At 38.5% G+C, this 5,653-nt stretch overlaps 1 long non-coding RNA gene across 1 annotated transcript in view; it reads right to left on the reverse strand.

Moving 5' to 3' along the window:
• Positions 1 to 4,032: 4,032 nt before the first annotated feature.
• LOC107709122 (uncharacterized) overlaps positions 4,033 to 5,653 on the reverse strand; it is a 5,188-nt gene continuing 3,567 nt past the window's right edge. Inside the window, exons 2-3 of the long non-coding RNA XR_001636449.1 lie at positions 4,527 to 4,690; positions 4,033 to 4,409 (exon numbers count right to left, since the gene is read on the reverse strand). This is a non-coding gene — a long non-coding RNA (uncharacterized LOC107709122). The remainder of the gene's footprint in view (positions 4,410 to 4,526; positions 4,691 to 5,653) is intronic.

Raw genomic sequence — 5,653 nt, forward strand, 5'->3', positions numbered from 1 at the left:
TATCGATTTTTCTTTTATGCCAAAAATCATTAGAATATTAAGTAAAGATCATGTTCTATGAAGATATTTTGTAAATTTCCTACCGTAAATATATCAAAACTTAATTTTTGATTAGTAATATGCATTGCTAAGAACTTCATTTGGACAACTTTAAAGGCGAATGTCTCAGTATTTTTTTGCACCCTCAGACTCCAGATATTCAAATAGTTGTATCTCAGCCAAATATTGTCCTATCCTAACAAACCATACATTAAAGGAAAGCTTATTTATTCAGCTTTCATATGATGTATAAATCCCAATTTCGAGAAATTGACCCTTATGACTGGTTTTGTGGTCCAGGGTCACATATATCATTAGTCCCCTGTACCAGACCTGAGCTAAACCTGCTGAACAGACCACTTAAAACCAGCTGGTTTAGCTAGTGGATTAGCATAGCCATGTCAACTAAACGGCTTTAAAAAGATAGTTTGCTGGTTAAGCTAGTTAGAAAGCCTAGGTAGGAACACCAGCATACCACCACCTGATGGCATCTGTTTCCTCACAGCAGATACAGCAATATTTATCAATCACTCTTGTACTACACACTGTCTCCATTGTCACATTCATACAAACTGAGATGTTTCCAATGGCTCTTTCTTTCCAATCTCACTTTAATTTGTTCTCCTTCTCCCGCTCAATGCAAAAGCCTTTGTGTCACAGGGAATCTGAAATTAAGCAGAATCGCAACAGAAATGCTACGCACGCTGCAAAACAATAGCAGACCATGCCACGAGGGTTAAAACAAATGTGTTGTTTATGAAGTGAGGGTGTCATTTGCCACAGTAGGGTGGGGGAGATGGAGCTCAGTCAGCGAGGAAATTTGAAAAAACAATATCCACACTGTCCCCGGCAGCGGCAGCAGTGCCGAACCAGGCGCCGCCACGGCTGAGCACCGAGGAGCAGCGACTCATAGGAAACATCCATCTTCACTTTCACTGAGAAGGGGAAATAATTATGTTTCCTATGTGTTGCTCATAACGATTCGCTGAAAGATGGAGGAAGTTAGTGATGACTGTGGTCATGTATGTCTTAAAACACTCTCATCCAGGGGCACTCTCATCATCAGTACTGGGGCACAGGCCACCATCAAAAAAAAGTCTCTTAGTGCTGGGCGATATACCGGTTCAAACAGTAAACCGGTTTGAATTACGCACACGGTATGAATTTTTTTTTTTTAACTGCATACCGGTAGAGTGGCTGAGTAATGTAGACAGCGTTGCGAATTGAGAAGAGATCCATACACTTCTGACTAATGGTTAGAGTACTGTCAGAACTATTACAGTATCACACAACTAATTTATTAACTGGGCAAATAAACCAACTATAAACCGCTGTTAACAGAAGCCAGAGAAGCTGAAGGCAAATGCAAAGAGAAGAAAATAATGTACAGGCAGAGCAAGTTAACTGTTCATGATGCGAAATATTGGATGAAAATCCTACATATTAAATTAGGGTTCATGTAAATATTTCTGAAGGGAACTGACTGTCTTCAGAAAAGTTTAGATGGTATTTTTATTTTATCTTATCTCTGTATAATGCAGTAGTGTTTTTAAGCACCAGCTGCTTTGTTTACAGAGGTAACCAAGAAAACAGCAATATTGCTGCTGTTCCATAAGCGCCACCTACTGACAGACAGCGAATCTGCATCTCATTCAGCCCATCTGCTGTTTTTGTTTCGTGAAGATATGTTTTATGTAGCATAATTTCACAAAGTTTAAGTCAAACCATTCTGTTTTTGCTTTAAATTTAGAAATTATACAATCTATATAGTTTATAATGTTCCATCATTAGCTAAACAGCATATTGTAAACACACAACATGATTGCTAAAACATTATAAGAAAAAAATATTCTCAGATTGTTATACAGTAATCTCCATTGTCAGACATAGATTTATCAGTAACATTTTACTAGGGTACAGTGATAATTTTCTGGGTCTTACACCCCAGTAAAAAGGGTCTAGCGATTCCCCTGCTTTTATCCACATCAAAAATATGTTTGAATGCATCAACAACGTGTGTCGCACATTCTGGAAGAGAAACAGAATACGCCAAAAACTGACAGCCACAGCGCAAGTGTTGATTTTGTTCAACGTAATCTGCTATTAGAGGCTGAAAGTGGCTGGGGGTATTTTTGGCACCACTTTGCATCCTCATACTGCGTGTTAAAGAGGTGCTAACTATACCTCCATTTGCCAGAAGTCCTCTGTAAATATTTACAATTAATAAATAAATAAATAAAAAATCTGCAGCCAGTCCAATAAACATAAGATGCCTAATACATGGGAAAGGCTTACAGAAGATTAATGTTCTTTTGAAAATGTGTAAATAGCAAAGAGACGTCCCTTTCGGCTGTTTGTTTGAGATGTCACGCCAACGGTCCAGAAAAGAGGATGGAGCTGGTATCAGGAGAACAGGCTCTTGTTTGTCTTTCTCACGCTCGTTGGCGAGCTAGCAATGTCCCAAATGTCTGCACTCATTTGGCTGAACCTAAAAGGGACGAATAATGGGGCACTGCGGCGGCGCTCGCCAGTGTTATTTCTGGAAGTAGCAGGTAAGGAAGATGGGTGAAATGACATCCGCGGTACCTGTCGGCACTTCAGACGGGATGTCGGGATGCCACAGCCATCTTCAGAGCGCCGCGGCTCTGATTCAGCAGTTGGGCTGGAGGTGGTAAGCCAGCTTAACTGTGCCCAATGTTTGTGGAGATTTGGCTGGTGCTGATGGAGACTAGGTGACACCTCTCAAAAGCTAAACATAGCAACTTGAGCGGGGCCACGTGTAACAGGAGACAGAGCAGCCCTGTGTGCGCTTCAAAGCTTCGCCATATGTCTGAGAGGCCTGAAGAGGGAGAATTTCGAATTTGTATGTCAACTAACCTGTTCATCTACGGCAGACGAATTATAACTGATTTTGCCCCAGCGGCCTGTTCCGACACAGCTGGTTTCCATGTTGCTGAGCTTTGTCCTGGCAAGCATTTACCAAATCGACAGGAGTGAAAGGAGAATGAGAATTAAAGGGGGGTGTGTGGCACCTCTATTGTTCGGGAGTGTTAAGTTCTTTTTATTTGTGATGTAATATTTGTCCGTAAGCTCACAGTTAGCACTACTAAGGAGTCCTGTTGCTAGGAGAGGAACAGCACCATTCATTTCTATTGGCTGCGAGGACCTGCACGATTGGCCAATAAAAATCGCTACTAGACTTGGACAGTGCTGGCTATCCAGACACAATTATATATAAAAATAAGTCTTTAGGGGCAACTTACAGGCAAAACCATTGTGTGTGGGTTTTTTTTTGTGTTCTGGTCAATTTTGAGATTTTGGTTTATTTTGCTTCCCAAAGCATGTCTTCTTTTAGACTAGTGGAAAAGAACACACCCTAAATACATAATTACGTGTTTATCATTACACTTTTTCTATGTACATTTCTGTACATAGAAACATACACTGTACATTTAAGTTGCAACTGTAATTCCTCAAAAGCAGCTTTCATAAAATTGTTTTTTCTTCATGCACTTTTCTACCAAACTTTCCAGTTTTATTCCTACATTAAAAATTGGTTTAGAAAAAAAGAAAGAAATGAAAAGTTCAAAGAAATGACAAGTAACACACTGAATTAAACCTTACAGTTAGAAAGTACTTTCGTGTTAAATGTATTTCAGTAATCTTTGTTTCATTTACAACTTAAAATTTTTTAAGTGCATATATATTCTGAAGGGTTTGTTCATATTATTCGTCGGGCTTATATAACATTTATGCCATTTTTTTGGGCTGTTGACAGTATTTTCTGATTTATGAAGTGATAAAAATAGATATCTAAAATCTCCTGTGTAAAAATCATAATTTTGAACCTGCCTTTATCCAATGTCCAGATTTTTGTTCTGGAAATGAATGCAAATTAGTGCATATATAATTAGATAATGCCTCATTTGCATATTCAAACATAACATACAATAAAAAAAATGTCTTCGTGTACTGTGATTAATCAGCTGGGGATGTATGTACATTTTTACTTTATTCACGTGGTGTCTTGCATCGAAGCATACTCTAATAGATGGTCCAAATTTGACACAAAATGAGGAGGGAAATACATGATATAAAATGTTGGGTGTTTTGGATGCCAGTAACTTCAAAGCAAAGCCATGGTAAAGTGTTTTCTCCATCTCTTATACTCCCAAAACCAATGCCAAATCCTTTCAGACTTGCACTTAATGCCCCTTAGTTGGTGTTGTGACAGCAGAACTCCCAATCACAAGAATTTATATGAAAGGGTCAAGGAAGTTATATCACTCTTGAGCAGAGAACAATCTAGCGCTAGGCACAGAGGGAAGTCGTGACCCATGAGAAGAAGGGCCAAATCCCTGTCAGAAACACTGAAAGTAATTTATATTAAGATTTGAAGATGTAAAAGAACAAAAAACATTTTTTCCAGATCCACTTAAACTGACGTAAGACAGACGGTCTCCCACAAATGAGCGCTAAAAACTTACTTGGTAACTTCTCGTCAACTTCTGACATGCCCTTGACCTTCTTCTGCCACCTGCCAGGTGACCTTTCACCTCTGGGAGCTTGCAGTTCAAGAGGCTCCTGGTGTTTTATGGCGGCTAATGCAGACAAACACAGGACACATACAGGCACACAGGGACCATCAGGCCTGTGGAAAGACCAAAGATCAGTAAATCTGAGCAGGTGCTTCATATATGAGAATGATAAATATGAATGAGATTCTCAGTCTTCTTCTCCAGCATGAACATTCAAATATAATATTTTATACAAAAGTATGATCAAATATTTTACTAAAAATCATTAACATAGTGTGCATAAATGTTTGATAAACTAACCCTAAAAATATCTCATGTGTTTTCATAAATAGATACTTTTTTGTTATTAATTTTAATTGTGACATTGATTATTCTCAGATCATGATGAAATCTGAAGTCTTGAAACACGAGCTGCACTCTAAGAAAGCTGTTTTGCTATTTCCTCTTTCCAAAAAAAAGCGGTCGAACAAGGAAAGAAAAAAAGCATCTGAGATGAAGTGCTGCAGTGAGCTACACTGTTCATTAGTGAAGGGAAAAGAGCGAGGTTTGTGCTGGTGCACCCACTGCTGGTGTATCCTTTCAAATGTAGTGCTTTTAGTCGTCTTGATGATCCATCTGTTCTGGCTGTTCTTTATAATCATATAGTTATTTCTAAAAGCAATTATATAATCATTTCTGACAGTAAAAACAATGCACATTAAAATCAACAATATGTGCCAGAGGAACAGAAAACAAGACGGAGTCATTTCTACTTTTACAGAGAATCTATTTTTGGACCTAGACCTTTCTGTCTGACCTTTTCTCTAAAGACACAGACCATTACCACATTGACCTCACGTAATTGTTTGTCCCAGTGCAGTTTTGGCATTGTAAAACTTAACGGTCCTTATCTGTACACACTGGACAGCTAACATCAATTACCTTCCCATTACAAACATCAAAGAGGCCGCTGCATTACAGTGACAAGCATGCAGCATCGATGGAAATCTGCTCAAGAAGCTTCAGCTCAGGAAGAAAGCAAACCATTAGGCAGCTAATAAATTATATATATATATATATATATATATATATATATA

Source organism: Sinocyclocheilus rhinocerous, unplaced genomic scaffold (assembly GCF_001515625.1).
Source record: "Sinocyclocheilus rhinocerous isolate Xijiao unplaced genomic scaffold, SAMN03320098_v1.1 scaffold626, whole genome shotgun sequence".
Classification (NCBI taxonomy): Eukaryota; Metazoa; Chordata; class Actinopteri; order Cypriniformes; family Cyprinidae; genus Sinocyclocheilus; species Sinocyclocheilus rhinocerous.